Consider the following 20,717-nt stretch of genomic DNA (forward strand, 5'->3'; position numbering starts at 1 on the left):
AGATGCATAGCATTTGCTACATGAGTATTCACAAAGTAAAAATTTGCCCAGGCAAATACACACCTCATATTAGCCTTATGAAACTGGGATAAGCTTTCTTTGAAAAGAAACTTGGCGAAGTTTGTAACTGATATTAGACAAATATCGGCACTTTTTAGATTGTTGAACCGTTACTCATTTGACCTCGTATTCAAGTTAACAGTTGTTCCCTTGGTGTACATTTTAGCATACCTTGTACATATCTTTGATCTAAACCCTGATACAGGTCACTTCATTTTGACAGGTAAGGCTGAGTTAACTTCTATAGAGAATTGATCTGATAACATGGCAATATAGTATCTGGCTGGTTGACACTCAACAGCTGTACAGTTTAGTTCTATAAAGCATCAGATCTGTACAGGGTATCTAAAGATCAGATTTCCAGAATCTAAAAGAGCTGACTTGCAAAATTTCTATCCTAAGGCTGGCAAGAGTTTATTAAATGTATGTTACATCTTGCCATCATCCTAGCAGGAATACGTAATGAATCCAAGCCTTAGGAATTGTTTTTTTTTCCCCTTAACCCACTGTTTTCCCCCTTTGTCATGGGGCTAAGTTACTCAACCTTGAGTTGCAAAAAAGTTGCATTTACAACCTCTGTAAATTTGTGCATCTAGTTAATTTATGTAAGATTTTTGTATGTTGCCTTCATGTTCTCACATGACAGTAGAATACCAAAATTTGTAAGTCATCCTAAGAGTTGAGAATTGTAATGCCCAACACGTCATTGTGTAAGGAAAAATAAAAGTGCTACAAGTAAACTGAAAAAAAAAAGAAAGAAATATATGACATTTGGTGATATCATGGGAGCTCTTAGTTAACTAAGAGATATGTTAAAATTTTATTAAATTAATGAGGAAATATACAAACATACAAACTCATGTTACCTTAGAGTTCAGGGTGATAAATTAAATATAGTAATAAGCAAAGTAACAGATGTAGAGTGGGGGTACAACTGTTTTTGCAGAATTTCTACTGTCAGTTAAGGTTTTAGAATCTTGGGAAAAAGTTCAGTTGGACTTAGGAACTCGTGGAGGAAACCAGGGTCCAGCTGAAGCTCCTTCTTGAGATTGAAACCTAGCTAGATTTGTGTTTTTTGAGATTTGTTAATTTAGATAAATCCTTTGAATCTCCCTACCCTACCTTATTTCCTACCTTCATTTCCCTTACCTGAATATCTGAGAAGAGTGAATAGGAGAGTGAATCAAAGAGTTAGTTTAAATCTGTGAGAGTTTAGTCCTACCCTGGCAACAAACTATCTATTGAGTCTTTATATCCAACTTCCAAACCCCTTTTGATTTCAAAATCACCTTGAGAGGGCAGCTGGGTAGCTCAGTGGATTGAGAGCCAGGCCTAGAGATGGGAGGTCCTAGGTTCAAATCCGGCCTCAGACACTTCCCAGCTGTGTGACCCTGGGCAAGTCACTTAACCCCCATTGCCTACCCTTACCACTCTTCCACCAATAAGTCAATACACAGAAGTTAAGGGTTTAAAATAAAAAAAAAAAATATAAAAAAAAAAAAATCACCTTGAGAGCTGAGTAAAGGCAGGTCCTTTCTCAGTCTCACATTCCTTCTTCCCTTCCCCCACCTGAGGTTTCTCTGAGTGGCTGTTAGGGCTTCCTTGATCCTTTTACCCTGACAATCTATCCGGAGAAGACAATAAACCCCTTTTGTGTTTAAACAAGACCTTTTGCTATTTCATTAGTTGATTAGTAAGAGAGGGAGGAAGAGGAAAAGAGAAACAACATACTCTCTGGGTTTGAGGGAAGCTGAGGGTATCCATTTTGAAGGAAGTGTAACTTCAAAACAAGCCCCTTCCTGTGATACTGACTAAAGCCTGTAGTCAATTCCAATCTGTCTTGGCTGACTCTAACTTGGCTGTATAGTGTCCTTTACTTGAAGGGATCAGTCTATTTCCCTTCAGTATTTTGTCTTTAACCTAAGTCCCAGTCTGTATTTCCCTGCTGCTGTTTGTCTGCTTAGATTAATTCATCCTCTCCCTTGAATTTTTTTTTGTTTTTTTGTTTTTTTTTTAATAACTTTTTATTTTTAGAAAAATTTTCCATGGTTACATAAGTCATGTTTTTACTTTCCCCTTCACCCCCTCAACTTTTTAATTTAATATAATCAAAATTATTTATTTTTTATTTTATAATTTTCTCTAACTCTTGTTTGGTTTTAAAATCTTTCCTTTCCCAGAGACCTGACAAGTATACTATTCTGTGTTCACCTAATTTACTTACAGTTTCCTTCTTTATATTTAAGTCTTTCACCCATTCTGAATTTATCTTGGTGTATGGTGTGAGATGTTGATCTAAACCTAATCTCTCCCATATTGTTTTCCAATTTTCCCAGCAGTTTTTGTCAAATAGTGGATTTTTGTCCCAAAAGTTGGGCTCTTTGGGTTTATCATACACTGTCTTGCTGACATCACTTACTCCAAGTGTATTCCACTGAAAGAAATACACCTTCTTTTCAGCAGCACATGGAACATTCACAAAGATAGACCATGTAATAGGGCACAGAAACATAGCAAACAAATGCAAAAAAGCAGAAATAATAAATGTAACCTTCTCAGATCGTAATGCAATAAAAATAGTCATTAGTAAGAATACATGGAGAGGCAAACCAAAAACTAATTGGAAATTAAATAATATGATTCTCCAAAATAATTTAGTGAAAGAACAAATCACAGAAACAATTAATAATTTCATTGAAGACAATGACAATGATGAGACATCTTACCCAAACTTATGGGATGCAGCCAAAGCAGTTCTAAGGGGAAAATTGATATCACTGAGTGCATATATTAACAAATTAGGGAGGGCAGAGGTTAATGAATTGGGCATGCAACTTAAAAAACTAGAAAATGAACAAATTAAAAATCCTCAGATGAAAACTAAATTAGAAATACTAAAAATCAAAGGAGAAATTAATAAAATCGAAAGTAAAAGAACTATTGAATTAATAAATAAGAGTAGAAGCTGGTATTTTGGAAAAAAACAGATAAAATAGACAAAGTACTGGTTAATCTAATTTTAAAAAGGAAAGAAGAAAATCAAATTAATAGTATCAAAGATGAAAAAGGAAACCTCACCTCTAATGAAGAGGAAGTTAAGGCAATCATTAAAAACTATTTTTTGCCCAATTATATAGCAATAAACTTAGTAATCTAGGTGATATGGATGAATATTTGCAAAAATATAAATTGCCTAGATTAACAGCAGAAGAAATAGAATACTTAAATAATCCAATATCAGAAAAAGAAATTGAAAAGGCCATTAAAGAACTCCCTAAGAAAAAATCGCCAGGGCCTGATGGATTCACAAGTGAATTCTATCAAACATTCAAAGAACAATTAATCCCAATACTATACAAATTATTTGATATAATAAGCAAATAAGGAGTCTTACCAAATTCCTTTTATGACACAAATATGGTACTGATTCCAAAGCCAGGCAGATCAAAAACAGAGAAAGAAAATTACAGACCAATCTCCTTAATGAATATAGATGCAAAAATCTTAAATAGAATACTAGCAAAAAGACTCCAGCGAGTGATCAAGAGGGTTATTCATCATGATCAGGTGGGATTTATACCAGGAATGCAAGGATGGTTCAACATTAGGAAAACCATCCACATAATTGACCATATCAACAAGCAAACCAACAAAAACCACATGATTATCTCAATAAATGCTGAAAAAGCCTTTGACAAAATACAACACCCATTCCTACTGAAAACACTAGAAAGTATAGGAATAGTAGGTTCTTTCCTAGAAATAATAAACAGTATATATCTTAAACCATCAACAAGCATCATATGCAATGGAGATAAATTAGAAGCCTTTCCAATAAGATCAGGAGTGAATCAAGGATGCCCATTATCACCTCTTTTATTTAACATTGTACTAGAAACACTAGCAGTATCAATTAGAGAAGAAAAAGAAATTGAAGGTATTAAAATAGGCAAGCAGGAGACTAAGCTATCACTCTTTGCAGATGATATGATTGTCTACTTAAAAAATCCTAGAGAATCAACTAAAAAGCTAGTAGAAATAATCAACAACTTTAGCAAAGTTGCAGGATACAAAATAAATGCACATAAATCATCAGCATTTCTATATATTTCCAACAAATCACAGCAGCAAGAGGTAGAAAGAGAAACACCATTTAAAATTACCCTAGACAATATAAAATACTTAAGAATCTATCTACCAAAACAAATACAGGAATTATACAAACATAACTACAAAACACTTTCCAAAAAAGTAAAACTAGATCTACACAATTGGGAAAACATTGAGTGCTCATGGGTAGGACAAGCTAACATAATAAAAATGACAATTCTACCCAAATTAATTTACTTATTTAGTGCCATACCTATCAAACTACCAAAAACCTTTTTTTACTACATTAGAAAAAACTATAACAAAGTTTATTTGGAAGAACAAAAGATCAAGAATATCAAGGGAAATAATGAAAAAAAAACGTGAAGGAAGGTGGCTTAGTAGTACCAGATATTAAGTTATACTATAAAGCAGCGAGCATCAAAACAATATGGTACTGGCTAAGAGACAAAAGGGAGGATCAGTGGAATAACCTTGAAACCTTTGTTACCTCAGTGTTATACTCCCTGAACTCAGACATTACCTTATTTCTCCTGCCACCTCAACTACCATCCTTCATCATTGAACCTTCCTCATTCAATATATTGCCTTAACTTCCCTACTACCTAGTCTATTCCTTTGATTACCTCCAGCCTTGGGTCCCTTGCCTTGTCTTATTCCCTGATCCTACCAGTTATTACCCTAGCTTTAGCCTCATATTATATCCTGCACCTCCCTATTATATCCTACCTAATCCCCATATTACATCTTCCAAGTCCCCTATAACACAGACCTCGTCTTTTTTTAATATTTTATTTTCCCAATTACATGGAATAACAATTTTCAACATATATTTTCCAAACTTAGAAGATCCAAATTGTCTCCTTTCTCCCCTCCCAGAGACAGTAAAGCCATTTGATCTGGGTTATTCATATATCATCTTACAAAACATACTTGCACATTGGTCATTATTGTAAGAAAACACTCATATAAAACTAAACTCCCCCAAATAAAAACCCAAATAAACTAAAGTGAAAAATCATATGCTTTGGTCTGCATTTTGACTCCAATGGTTCTTTCTCTGGAGGCAATGGTATTCTTTGCCATAAGTCCTTCAGAATTGTCCATGATCATTGCATTGTTGAGAGTAGCTAAGTCTTTCACAATTGATCATCATACAATATTGCTGTTACTGTGTACAATGCTCTCCTGGTTCTACTTATTTCACTCTGCTTCAATTCATGTAGGTCTTTCCATCTCTTTCTGAAGTCATCCAGCTCATAGGAGCTCAGAAAAAGCTTTACAGACTTACATGAACTGAAGCAGAGTAAAACAAACAGACCCAGAACATTGTAAAGGAATACTTTACAATGAACAACTTCGAATAACAACTATTTTCAGCAATACAATGATGCAAAACTATCCCAAAGGGTTCATGAAAACAAAATACCATCTATTTCCAGAGAAAACAAACTGAGTCTGAATCCAGACCAAAACAAACTTTTTTTAATTTAATTTTTTTTCTATTTGTGTTTCCTTCTACAAAAGGATTAATATGGGAAAATGTTTTACATGATTGCACATGTAAAATCTGGATGTGTTTGCTTACTATATCAAGAGGGTTAGGGGGTTGGTGGAGAGGAAGGGAAAGAGAGAATTCAAGACCCAATATTCTTTTTAAAATGCTGGAGTCTATTTTTACATGAAGTTAGGTGAAAAAACTAAATTAAAAAATGAAATCTTCCTACTCATCATTTCTTGTAACATAATAGTATTCTCATTATCATATGCCACAATTTGTTCAGCTATTCTCCAATTGATGGACATTCCCTCAGTATCCAATTCTTTGCCACCACAAAAAGAGCTGCTATAAGTATTTTTGTACAAATAGGTCCTTTCAAAAACATATGATTTATCACTTGTTTATATGGATATAGGATTCTGGGTTTTGATTTTTAAAAGATTACTCTATTACAAAAATTAATAATATGGAAATAGATATAAAATGATAACACATGTATAACCCAGTGGAATTGCTTGTCAGCTCAAGGAGCCGGGAGGGAAGAGTAGAGGGATAGAACATGAATCATGTAAATATGGAAAAATATTTTAAAACAAATAAAAATTTTTAAAAATAAAATAAAAAACAAATAGGTTTTTTCCCTTCTTTTTGTTTTTGGTTTCTTTAGGATACAGACCTAGTAGATGGATTATTGGATCAAAGGATATGCAGAGTTTTATAGCCCTTTGGCCATGGTTCCAAATTGCCCTCCAGAATGGACCCATCAGTTCACAACTCCACCAACAATGCATTAGTGTCCCAATTTTTGCCGCATCTTCTTCAACATCTATCATTTTCCTTTATTGTCATATTGGCCAGGGCTCAAATCTTGCTATAATTTATCCCATTGACCCAATACTTAAAACTATTTTAAATTTTAAAAACAAACTACTGCCAAAGAAGCAGTACTAAGTCCCTCCATTAAAAGTACTAAGTATTTTTACCAAAAAGTACAAAGTTCTTCCATTAGGTGTTAACTCTTGAGGAGTAGGGGATCATAATAGCCCCTACTTTTCCAGGGTTATAAGGATGGAATGAGATAATATTTGTAAAGTGTTTTGCCAACCATAAAGCACAACATAAATACTAGCTGTGATTAGTTATTATAAAGAGGAATCCTTACTATATCTAAGTAAAATCATATGAATGCAGAAAAAACACCTGCTCCCCCTCTTTCTAGAGTTTCTGTCCCTGACCGTCTCTGGTCTACATTTTCCTTTCTCTTCCCCATCCCTTTCTTCTTTTATGAGCCTTTTGGCATAGCTTGTCTGGATCCTGGAGGAGAGGCCCCGGGTGCTGATGCACTTGCCTGATTTCTGTCCCGAGGGCCCTGAGACGCCCTGGTTATAACCACCAAACAGGTGACTGTTGAGGCCCACCCCCAGTCCCCACCAGTCCCCCACGAGTGACTGTTCCGGATCCTCACGCGCGAGCCTGACATCCGTGCCGAGAATCCAGGCTGAGCAGGGAATGGGAACTCTGCCCCTGGACAGAGATTTGGGGGAGGGAGGGAGGAAGAGGGCTTGGCTGTGTATCTCTCGGGTAAAGTTATCTCCAGCAAATAGTATAAACAGAGCTGCTTGGGAAAATCTGTGCGCATCCTGTCAGATCGCAAGGAAACTCTTTCTGAAAACCCTCTGTTTACGCGTCCCCTTGTTCTTTGAAAAAGTGCTTAAGAGAAAATGGAGTGCGTGCCTGGAGAGAGGGAGGGAGGCCGCATGTGGTTTACATATTTTCGGCTTGTCGAGATGTTTTGTGTAGATTAGGATGGCCTCCAGCCCTGAAAAATGCTGTGGAATGGGTCCAGCAGAGCTACTGGGAAAATCTCCTTAGCAACCAAACACAAACACTGCTGCTCCTTCTTTCATGATTTGAGCCGGCCTCTTTCCCCATAAATTGGGGTACAGTGACCTCTAGAGGCCCAAAAAACCCCTCAGATATAAAACTGGCCTTTGGAGGGTGGGTGTCCAGGCGGCGGTCCGGAACGCTCGGCTAGGGGATTATGCCTCTGGTGCGGGAACTCTGGCTTGGTCCAGAGCCAACGCAACCAGAGCCACTTGGAGTTTGTCCATAGATATTGTCTGTGGGAGCATCCTTGTGGATCTGCTAGAGACTCGGGCTCAGAGCACTGACCCTCCCCGACGGGGAGGGTGTCTTCGTGGCCCCTGATGAAATCATGAATCCTTTGAAGTTCTGAAGAAATGATATTCTAAACAGATGTTTTAAAGCATGCGAAAGTGCACACTCAGGGATTTAAAGGACGTGGAGAAGAACCTAACCATGAGGGAAAGTTACAGGAAGCAGCAATTTGGCAGTTTAAAAAAAATCTAGAAGGAATACCAGGAATTGGGAGGGGGGGGGTGTCATTCATGTATTTATTAATTCCTGAATCTTCTCATCTATTTTTTTTTGTATTTCTTTTTTTTAACATAATTAAAAAAATTTTTTTCTATGGTTACATGAGTCTTGTCTCCCTTCCCCGTCCTGGAGTAATACCAGGGATTTGAAGATGAACCAATCCTTACACACACATGCACATACATCCAAAGGCAAGGCTCAAACGTTTCCACTGGTTTGTCTAAAGCTTCATCTACATAAAATTTATTTAAACTCATTTTAATAAATATTTACTAGTTCATTTTTGCCCTGAGCCAGGGGTTCACTCTTTGTCTTGGGGCTAAAAAATTAGACAAATCTTCACTTGAACTCTGAGTCCTTATTAGGCAACTCTTGCTTACAAAAGAAATGTTTTCCTGTTCGTTTTGTTTTGGTTGTTTAAGAACTTTCTTTGTCTCCTCTCACGTCAAGAGAATAATCAAGATAACGGAAAAAAGTTATCTATTTAGCAGGCCAAACTTGAACTATTTTACTTTTTATTTGAAAAAAAAACACACTACTTTAGCTCAAAGTTGAAAAGATCTAATAGCTGACATTTTTATCATGAGTGAGACTGCAAATAGAGTTTTGCTTTGTTTTTTATCCTTCGTGGTCTGTTTTAAAATTGAAACAGAGTAGGGAGCAAGTAGATGGCTCTGTGGATTGAGAAACAGACCCAGAGACAGGAGGTCCAGGGTTCAAATCTTTCCTCACATAGTTCTTAGCTGTGTGACCCTGGGCAAGTCACTTAGCTCCCATTGCCCAGCCCTTACTGCTCTTCTGCCTTGGAACTAATAAATGATATTGATTTTAAAATGGAAAGTAAGGGCTTTTAAAAAAGAGAGAGAGAATTAATACAGAGTATCAATTCCAAGGCAGAAGAGCAGTAAGGGTTAAGCAATTGAGGTTAAGTGGCTTGCCCAAGTATCTGAAGCTATGTCTGAACCCAGGACATCCTCTCTCTGTGCCTGATGCTCTGTCCACTGAACCACCTCACTGCCCCACAAATAGAGTTTTAACTAGGGCAGGACACTGAATCTTTTCATGAAGAACTACACAGGGAAAAGATGGGGAAGAGGATTTCAGGTGCCCATTGGATCACAGGATAAAAAGCAGATAGAAATGGACCTTGTTGCAGGAGGGGAGACATGGTGCTCCTGTGGAGCAGGAACTCTTGGTGAAAGGGCTCTTAAACATTTAAGGTACAATCATGGAACTGGTTATGAACCTCTGACTGATGAACCCTTTGAGGACAGGGATCTCTTCCAGGGCTTTGTACTGGTGTGCCAGTAAAATTTAACAACTGGCTCTGAAAAAAATGTACACACAATACACTTTTTTTAAGGTTTTTTTTTTTTAAACCCTTAACTTCTGTGTATTGGCTCCTTGGTGGAAGAGTGGTAAGGGTGGGCAATGGGGGTCAAGTGACTTGCCCAGGGTCACACAGCTGGGAAGTGTCTGAGGCCAGATTTGAACAATACACTTTTAAGTTAAATCTGCATTATTAGTATTTTTTTCATCACTTTCTTAAATCTATACAATCAACAAAACAATAAATCAAGCCTTGCTTTTAGCATTTGCCAATTTCCAAGGTAGAAATTCTAACACTTAGATTTTACTAATGGGCTTCCCAGAGTCAGGACAAATGAGTGCCAGCACACTCCTGACCTTGACTCTCAGGGAAAAGAGATAGGACTTCTTTTGGAGAGGGAATGTACTTCCGTAGCAAAGAAGTTCTCATAAAATTTAAGCACTTTCCTTAGTCACCCCCATTTCTCCCTATTTAATTTGCCCTGACCATTTGAATCCCTAGTTCCCACTCTGAGTACAAATATTACTATATCATCCCATTTATCAGACATGGGAATGGAGGCTCAGAACATTTGTATCTTGTCCACACTGAAATGTCAGAGCCAGGATCCAAGGCCGGAATTCCATGCAATTCCAAGACCTTTGTACCAGGACAAATCCCTTTGTACCAAGCTGTATATTCCCTCAGCTTTTCCCATACAGTGTCAGACCTGGCAAGACTTAAAGAAAGAATTTCTAGTATCATGCTCTCATTTTACAGATTCAGACGCCAAAGACCAAAACCGTCAAAGCTTTCAGTCATTTTCAGTGATTGACTTTCTGTGACTCCCTTTGGGGTTTTCTTGGAGGAGATACTGGAGTGGTTACCCATTTCCTGCTCCCAGGGAATGTTTTGTCAGAAAATCAGAGATTAAGTGACTTGTCTACAGAGTCACAAAGCTCAGAAGTGTCTGAGATCAGTTTTGAATTCAAGTCTTCTTTGACTCCAGACCCAGGACTAGATTCACTGTGCCCCTAAAAACCTTTGTACTAGAAATAAAAAGAGCCATAAGCCTCCTACTATGTCAGGAAAGGCAGAGGAAGGAGGGACAAAAAAAGACAAAGATGTACTCCCTATTCCTCCCAATTTAATTTGCCCTGAGCATCTGCATCCCTAGTCTCTACTCTGAGTACAAATATTGCCATGTCTGAGTCTCAAATTATTATCTAAAAACAAATGTGCCAGAAAACATGAAATCTTAAGTCTCAATATGCATTTCAACATTTGATATCTTTTTAAAATGTGTACATTGAATAGAATCTTATTACTAAATACATATGTTACACTCTTAGCATGGATTACTTCTAATAATATTAGCTCAAGTGTCTAGTGTTTCAGGGTTTACAAGTACTTTCTTCACAATATCTCTATGAATTCAGTTCCCTTCTAATAATAATAATAATAATAACTAGCATTTATATAGTGCCTACTATGTTCCAGGCATTTTGCTAAGCACTCTACAAATATTATTTCATTTGATCCTCACAATGACCCTGTAAGCTAGGTGTTATTAGCCCCATTTTATAGTTGAGGACACTGAGGCAGGCACAAGTTAAGTGATTTGCCCAAAGTCATACAACTAATAAAGTGTCTGAGGCTAGATTTGAATTCAGGTCTTCCTGACTCTACTCTTATGTATGCAATATAAGACACAGAGATGTCCCTCAGGAAAAATTGTCCACCTGGCTTGGTTGAGAATTTTTTAATTGTACTTTGGAGCTGAAAGCTATAGATTAAATGGAGGTAGGCTTTGGCAGTCAAGAAGAACTTACTCCAACCTGCCCCGCCCTACCAATGGAAAAAAGTCTATTTGTAAAGTGTATGAAACTTGGGGTTTTTAGGCCCAAGGACAAACCTTATCCTATAGACTTTCACATATATAAGGGTTTCACAACAAGAAAGCAGCCCAAGTCTAGTTAATTGCCAAAAGCAAAAGAAAGTAAGAATATTTCTCAACCAGGCACCAGCATTTGAGTGAGGAAAACTTTAGATTTCTCTTGCTAGTTTCAATGTCAATTGGATTCAGTAATACAGTAAGCATCAGCATTTGAGCATTCAACAAATCCACAAATTTTCTCAAATGGAACAGACTATCAAGGAAATACACACCAAAAAAACCAACCGTATGAATGGTCTCCAAATATTTGCCGCTGGAGGGAAATGTGCTGTGTGAAATTTCTCTAGGATCATGTTAAAACTAGGATTAAGAAGTGAGAGTGACTGCGAATCCCACCAGTCCATGAGAGTGTCTCCTATCCAAGAACCAAAAAAATGACGCCAAAGAGGCTAAGCCGCAAAGGGTGGTCTCAAGAGTCTCACCCGAGTAAGCCTTCCTCTTCAGCTGGAGTCTCCAATGCAGGATGCTGAATCTTCACCAGAATCCAAAGTCTGAATCAGGAAGCCAAAATCCGAAAAGCCAAAAGATGCTGAAAACCGCTCTCGCTCCAAAGGCCACCAAGAATGAAGAGCCAAAAATAAAGACCCTGAATCTCTCTCAGGCTCCTGCTTATATACAGTTTTCTCCACCCATCTGTTCTCCTGTCACATCTCAGGAACCCATCACAGCCTTTCAATTCAAATTATTAATTTAATCATTAATTTTAAGTTATTTTTATATATTTATTTTTGTTTTATTTTTATTTTCTATTATATTTTATATATTTATGTTATTATATTTTATTTATTTAATAATTTATTAATTATTAGCAATTAATAAGTTGGTTGATTAATAATTAATTGATTGATTAAAATAGACAAAATTGACTAAAATAGACAAAAGGAATAAAAAATTCCCTTTCACACCCTATACCACTTCAGTGTGGGGGAAGAGGAATGTGTAGAGGGTAAGCTGAAAATTTAGTTCAACTCCTAGTTCATGTCCAAATTTGATATGACTGCTACAGGAGACCTTGTCTCAGATACATCAGTTAGGGGTCTCAAAGATTGCTCCTTGTTGCTTGAGGCATTGCTGGCCACAGAACCACCTTGGAATATCTGGAATCCAAATAGCCCTCCAGATTCTAGAATGCTAGGCCCTCTGGACCTTTCTAAATTTACAGTGTCAGAGCTCCACTCCCTTCTCCTAGAATAAAACAAACAAACAAACAAAAAGGCGGAGGCACCGGGCACATTTCTTGGGGCCACATGGCTTCATACCATGGTCTCTAACTCTGAGCAAAGACAATCACCACGAACAAAGAAGTTACTGAATGAGGCAGGGAGGACTGTTATAAAAAGTCATGATTTTTGGACCTCTGTACCAGCAGCAATACAATGACCCAGGACAATTCTGAGGGATTTATGGTAAAGATGCTACCCACATTCAGAGGAAGGACTGCAGGAGAGGAAACATATAAGAAAAACAACTGCTTGAACACATGGGTTGGGGTGGACATGATTGGGGATGTGGACTCGAAACTACCACACCAATGCAACTACCAACAATTTGGAAATTGGTCTTGATCAAGGACACATGACAAAACTAGTGGAAATGCGCATGGGTAGGGGGGGTGCGGGGGGGGGAGGTTGAAGGGGAAAGGAGGAGCATGAATCATGTAACCATGTTAAAAATGAATATTAATAAATGTTAAAAAAAAGTCATGATTTTTACAAGCTTTTTGGAATAATAATTCATTTTTTGGTAAAAAAAATTATTGGGAGAACTGGAAAGCTGGCAGAAACCAGAAACCAATGTCTTAACACTATTTACAAAGATAGGATCAAAATCAATACACAATCCAGGTATAAAAGGAGATATTATGAACAAATTAGAAGAACAGCGAACATATTACCTATCAGATTTATGGATAGTGGAATAATTTATGTGTGAATAAGAGGTAGAAAACATTGTGAAATGTGAGATGGATAATCTTGAATACATTAAATTGAAGAGTTTTTGAACAAATAAAACTAATATAGCCAAGATTAGAAAGGAAAGCATTAAGTTGCAAAAAAGTTTTTTGTGTGTGTGGATAGTTTCTCAGATAGAGATTGTATCTAAAATATAGAGAGCTTTGTCAAGTCTATTAGTATGATAATTGATAAATTGTTAAATAGTTAAAAGATATGAACAGTTTTTAGATGAAAAAATCAAAGCTATATATAACTATATAAAAATGCTCTAAATCATTATTGATTAGAGAAATGCAAATCAAGACAACTCTGAGATATCATCTGACACTTATCCAAATAGATCAAATGAAAAAGGGCAAAATGATAACTATTAGAGGGGATGTGGAAAAATAGGGATACCAATACATTGCTGGTGGAACTATGAACTGATCAACCATTTTGGAGAGCAATCTGGAATTACACTCAAAAAGTTATGAAATTGTGTACATCTTTTGACCCAGTAATATTGGGTTTATTTATCATTTATACCCATTATTAAGTTTGTTTCATAAGGCGATTAAGGAAAAAGGGAAAGAAACTATATGTTCTAAAATATTTGTAGCAGCCCTTTTTGTGTTGGCAAAGAACTGGAAGCTGAAAGGATATTCATCAATTGGGAAATGACTGAATAAATCATGGTATATGATGGTGATGGAATACTATTGTGTCAAAAGAAATGACAAACAAAATGATCACTGAAAAACCTGGAAAGAACTTATATAAAATGATGCAAAGTGAAGTGAGCAGAACCAGGCATAATAACAATAATGTACAAAGATCTACTGTGAATGATCTACCTGTTTCCAACAAGGCAAGAATCTAGGACAACTCCAAGGGACTTGTGACAAAAAAAAAAGGATATCCACTGCCAATAGAAGGAACAGAGTCTGAATATAGATTGAAACATACCATTCTCTACTTTATTTGCTCCATGAATTTTTCTCTAGTGTAATGTGTCTTTTTTCAGAATATGATGAATAGGGAAATATGTATTATGTGATAATATATATACAATCTATATAATATTACCTGCCTTCTTAGAGGAGGAAGGAAGACAGGGAGGGGAAAACAGAATGAGACATCGATTTTTGGATATAACTAATATGAGAATTTGTTTCTCTTGGATAAGTATATTGATTATAATTTATTACATATTTATAATAAATTGTGAATTATACAATTGTCATGTTATATATTATATTGTACTATACATTTTTTAATCTATACTTTTCATATCATTTTCACTTTTTTATCTGGGTAAATGTTTTGAGGGTTTTGGTTTTATGAGATAACTCACTTATAAAAATGAAAAATATGGAAATATGTTTTGCATAATAACATATGTAAATAACCCAGAACAAATCACCAGTCAGCACTGGGAGGGGGAAAGGAAGGAAGGGAGGGAGAAAGGGAAGGAGATAAGTTCAATCATATAACTTGGGAAAACCTATGTGGAAATTTATTACATGTAATTGATAAAAATGCAAAAAAAAAATTTTAAAAATTTATGCTTTCACACATACACACAAAAGCCATGGCTGAGGCAAGAACTTTCAAGAATATCTTCCAGCCAAAGAATCTGATCTTCATCATTTGGCCACCTAGAATCAGTTACAGAATGTACTTGTATGCTCTTCCATGCCCCATCCTCACAACTCTCGGAACATGTACCCAGATCCTCATTACAATATCATTCCTGTAAGTTTGTAATTAAGTTGAGTCCTTCTTTGGTGAATTCTACATTCTTTTTGGAAACTACATTCCTCAGAATTCCACATGGACCGTCACAACTGGCTGATTCATCATGAGGGAAGCAAGGAAAAAAGAAGAGAAAGGGGTAAAGGAGAGAATGAAAGAGGAGGAAGGAACAAAAGATGAGAAGCGGAGGAGTGAGGGGAAATGGTGTCAAAGGCCAGGGATTTCCATTTCCTGTCAAGGTTTCTAGACTCTGAGGTTTTCCTTTTCCCCTCCTCCCACAGCTAGACTTTGGACTTTGGTGTTATTGCTTTTAAAAACTACAACTGCTGAGTTCTGATGATTCACTGGCCAACCTGAAAAGTGTGCTTAGTGATCATCTAATTGCCTACTGGTTAACTCACTGCATTTTACCCCCAGAGACTGAGTACTCAGCTGATAGCAACAGCAAGGGTGGAGATGGGTTGGACTTCTGCCCCTGGAGGTTGGAAGATTTTGTAATAAATGGCTGAGGAGCAAAAGTGTTTGCTTTTTAATTATATTTCCTGTTTACCCATGCATTTATATTTTGAGAAAATGCTCCTTTTAGAGCTGCTATACAAATATGTACATATATATTCTTTAAAGATGTATATATCTGTATAGGTGTATGTGAACATATGCATTTAGATAGATAGATAAAGGAAGAAAGATAGACAAAAAGACAGACATAGATGGATAGACAGACGGATGGATAGATAGATAGATAGATAGATAGATAGATAGATAGATAGATAGATAGATAGATAGATAGCTTTGACTGGTTTGGAAAGAGCAGGCAGGAGATTCAATGAGAGAAAATGGGGGGCATAAAATCTAAATCAAATCTCTATTGGGGTTAGGAACTACCTGCCTAGAAGAAGGATGAGATTAGGTTCAAATAATCTGGAGCCTGTAAACTTGTTTATTTGCTTTAATATGTCATAACTATATATATGCATATATATTATGGTATGTATAACATAATAATATATATCTATAATATATATTATATAATATAAGCTAATATACAAACATACTATGTATTTCATTTCCTGCATGCATTTAAAACAGAAATTTTGAGGAGTCCTTCGGCTTCACACATGCAAAGTATGCAATACTAGATGAAGTCAAATAGTATGTGTATTTGCTAATTGTGAATAATGAAAATATTTTTTAAAAAATTTTTAATAGATCCTTGCAATCCTAGGAGGAAACCTCACACCTGGAAGGAATCTGGAAGGAACCTTGGAGGGGAGTCCAATCTCCTCATTTTCTGATAAAGAAACTGAGCCCCAGGGAGATGATATGGCAATGATAATATGGCAATATGATATCTGACTGGTTGACTCTCAACAGCTATACAGTTTAGGTCTATTAAGTATTTGATTTGTCAGAAGTATCTAAAGGTCAGATTTCCAGCATCGAAAAGAGCTAACTTGCAGCATTTCTCTCCTAAGGCTGGTAAGAGTTTATTAAATGTGTGTTACTTCTTGCCACCATCCTAGCAGGAATAGGTAATGAATCCAAGCCTTAAGAACCAAGTTGTTTTTTTCCCCTTAACCCACTGTTTTCCCCCCATGTCATGGGGCTAAGTTACTCACCCTTGAATTGCCAAAAACGTCTGCATTTCCAACCTCTGTAAATTTACGCATCTACTTAATTTATGTGAGATTTTTGTACGATGCCTTAATGTTGTCACAGGACAGTGGAATACCAAAATGTGCAAATTAAATCATACCTAAGACTTGAGAATTGTAATGTCCTGTATGTCATTGTGAAAGGAAAAATAAAAACACTGCAAGTGAACTTAAAAAAAAAAAAAGTCCAAGGTTTCACTGGGAGTAATAGGATAGCTCTGCAGATGATACTTGCTGATGGTTTTAAATAAACACTTTATCATTTTGAGGAAAGGCCCTTCTAGTCCTATACTTTCTATTGTTTAATTATGAGTAATGGGTGTTGTATTTGTCAAAGGCTTTTTCTGCATCTATTGAGATAATCATGTGACTTCTAATAGTTTGGTTATTGATATGGTCAATTATGTTGATAGTTTTCCTAATATTAAACCATCCTTGCATTAATATTATTGTACAAATAATATTAATATTATTATATTAATTATATATAATTTAAAAATCTATAAATAAGTATAAATGACTATCCATAATAATATTATTGTAATACATTATATAAATAATATAATTGCATAAATAATATTAAACCACCTGGTCATAGTGAATAATCCTCATGATAACTTGTAGTCTCTTTGCTAATATTTTGTTTAACATTTTTGTAACTTTGTTCATTAAGGAGATTGGTCTGTAGTTTTCTTTCTCTGATTTTGGTCTGCTTGGTTTGGGATGGTAGTAAGCATCACAAGTAGACTTTGAGCCTTCCTCCTCCCCCAGAGGAACTTGAACCAGGTTCTAGTGTCTTAGCTATAACATTAATGGGATGTTACATTTGTGAGTAACCTTTGAAAACAAATCACAGCATTTTTCAAAAAAGTTAACACGGGACCATCCTTGGGCTTCTTTTCCACTCAGCATGTGTGGCAGTGTCCACTTTGGAACCGCGCTTGCTTACCGTTTGTCCCTTCCCCTGCGTGTCCAGTTGCAACAGCCATGTCGCTCCCCGAGACTGGCCTCGCAGTGGCCTCGGTGCCCGACGGACAGTGCAGCAGTTCCCTGGCTCGGCCAGGAGGGAACCGAGTGACGGTGGTGCTGGGCACGCAGTGGGGCGACGAGGGCAAGGGAAGGTGGCGGATCTGTTGGCGCGGGACGCCGACATCGTCTGCCGCTGCCAGGGAGGAAACAATGCTGGCCATACAGTTGTTGTGGATTCTGTGTAGTATGACTTTCATCTCTTACCAAGTGGGATCATCGATCCAAAAGTCACTGCATTCATTGGAAATGGTGTGGTAATTCACCTGCCAGGATTATTTGAAGAAGCAGAGAAAAACGTGCAAAAGGGAAAAGACCTCGAAGGCTGGGGGAAAGGGCTTCTAATTTCTGACAGAGCGCATATTGTATTTGACTTCCATCAAGCAGCAGGTGGCATTCAGGAACAACAGAGGCAGGACAAGCTGGAAAGAATTTGGGCACCACAAAAAAGGGTATTGGCCCAGTTTATTCCTCCAAAACCTCTCGAAGTGGACTCAGGATGTGTGATCTTGTTTCAGATTTTGAAGGCTTCTCTGAGAGGTTCAAAGTTTTAGCTAATCAATATAAATCTATACATCCCACTTTGGAAATTGATATTGAAGGTGAATTACAAAAACTCAAGGGCTATATGGAAAGGATTAAACCAATGGTGAGAGATGGTGTTTATTTTCTCTATGAGGCCTTCCATGGCCCTCCAAAGAAAATTTTGGTAGAAGGTGCTAATGTAGCCCTGGCCTGATATTGATTTTGGGACTTACCCTTTTGTGACTTCTTCAAATTGTACTGTGGGAGGTGTTTGCACAGATTTGGGCATGCCTCCTCAGAATGTAGGTGAGATATATGGAATTGTAAAAGCATATACAACTAGAGTTGGAATTGGAGCCTTTCCAACAGAACAGAACAATGAAATTGGAGAATTGTTACAGACCCAAGGTAGAGAATTTGGTGTGACCATTGGAAGAAAAAGACGGTGTGGGTGGTTGGATCTTGTTTTGCTCAAATATGCTCGTATGATTAATTGATTTATTGTGTTGGCTCTTACCAAATTGGATATTTTGGACGTGTTTACAGAAATAAAAGTTGGAGCTGCGTACAAGTTAGATGGTGAAATTATACCTCATTTTCCAGCAAATCAGGAAGTCTTAAATAAAGTTGAAGTTCAATATAAAACTCTCCCAGGATGGAACACAGACATATCAAATGCAAGGACATTTAAAGATCTCCCTGTCAATGCACAGAATTATGTTCAGTTCATTCAAGATGAGCTTCAAATTCCAGTTAAATGGATTGGTGTGGGTAAATCCAGAGAATCAATGATTCAACTCTTTTAAGGACTGCCAATGAAGGAAAGAAGCACACTCCTCCCTGCCCACCTGCCCGTCCCCTGCCCCCCTCAAAAGAAAGAAAGGAAAAAAGAAAGGAAGAAAGATAAAGACTGCTTATTCTTAAAAAACATTTTATTTTCAATCTGCAAAGACAAGGTTATGGACACTGAATGGAAATGCGTTCTACAGTTGTTTTCAGATTTAGGATCAATGGCTGCTGTGGAAAGAAACTTCGGCATATTTCAGTGTCAGTTTTCTTGAGCTGACATAACTGCCAGATTGTTTTTCTTCCTGCTGCTCATGCTGCCACATTTTCTTTTAATGTTTAGTCATAATATCTAATGTAGAAAACTCCTTCAATTGTATTTAATTTTCATTGGTGTTACCTGCAAATCTTAGATGGTAAGAACAATTAATGCAGTTTTGCACAAATACTTTTACATTCTGATCATTCAAATTCTGTCATTACAATCTTTGCTGTTAGAGTAAATGATTAGAAGAAGATGGTTCTGATCATTTTTGTAATGCTGTAAATTCTGTTTAAACTGTTAACTATCTTTTATCCAGAGACCATTGAATTTGGGAGGCATGCATATATTCTTTAATTTGTACAGACAGCATGGAGAATTTGATTTCTGTGAATTATTTAATACTTTGAACATTTAATTGGTCGAGAGGAAAAGGTACCCACAAAAATCTGCATGTTGTAAAAAGTTCACTTATAATAATTTAAAAACTAGTCTGACATTTGGTACATTTGATTCTTTGTGATTTAAAACAATTCAGAAAGATATAATTTAGCGTTGTTCTTCCATCTGGTAGGCTTATTCTTCAACATTGTGCCTACCGCTATGCCTACAAAAATCATATGTTGCCAAATGCACCAAATAAGCCTCTCCAAATTCTAAATCATATCTGGATGATTATATTTCTGCTCTCCTGGGGAAAAAAAGGCACAATTTTGAAGATTAGGCTCAAATTATATTGTGTTTCAGATTAGAAAGACACATTAAATGGGATATTTTAAATATTTGAATTAGGTGCCATTTAAATTCCTTTATTTTATTATATAATCAATAGCTGATTAAAAAGAACCAAATATTTCTATTATACCTTTGCACAATGTGTCTTTGTTCTGGAGAAAAAGGCAATAAAATTTTTACTCGTAGTTTTGGAATTTCAGAGATGATTATTCTCTGGAAAAATGCAATTTAAATGTGGATTATATATAAAGTAGACTTGTATGATTTGTTTTTAACTTTTGGTAATGGGACGACTCAATTTATGTATTTTTAAAAACTACTTCCTGGTCTTAAATTTGTTCTTTAAAAACCTATTTGTTGAATATTTACCATAATAAAATTAGGAACAGCCTTTGGAATAGAAAAAAAAAAGTTAACATGTCATATTTAATTTCTAAGCTGCTGAATCTTTTACTACAAGGATACTGGAGAGAGGTTATTGATGCAAAATCTTTTTTTTTTTTAAGTCATGATTAGGGCAGCTGGGTGACTCAGTGAATAGAGCGCCAGGCCTGGAGATAGGGAAGTTCTCAATTCAAATATGGCCTTAGACATTTCCTAGCTGTATGACCCTGAGCAAGTCACTTAGCCTCAATTGTCTAGTGCTTACTGCACTTCTGCCTTGGAATAAATATTTCATATAAATTCTAAGACAGAATGTAA

At 36.4% G+C, this 20,717-nt stretch overlaps 1 pseudogene; it reads left to right on the forward strand.

The window, feature by feature from the left end:
• The first annotated feature begins 17,668 nt into the window (after positions 1-17,668).
• On the forward strand, positions 17,669-19,097 carry LOC123239575 (annotated as a pseudogene).
• The last annotated feature ends 1,620 nt before the right edge of the window (positions 19,098-20,717 follow it).

This window comes from Gracilinanus agilis, chromosome 3, assembly GCF_016433145.1.
Source record: "Gracilinanus agilis isolate LMUSP501 chromosome 3, AgileGrace, whole genome shotgun sequence".
Taxonomy (NCBI): Eukaryota; Metazoa; Chordata; class Mammalia; order Didelphimorphia; family Didelphidae; genus Gracilinanus; species Gracilinanus agilis.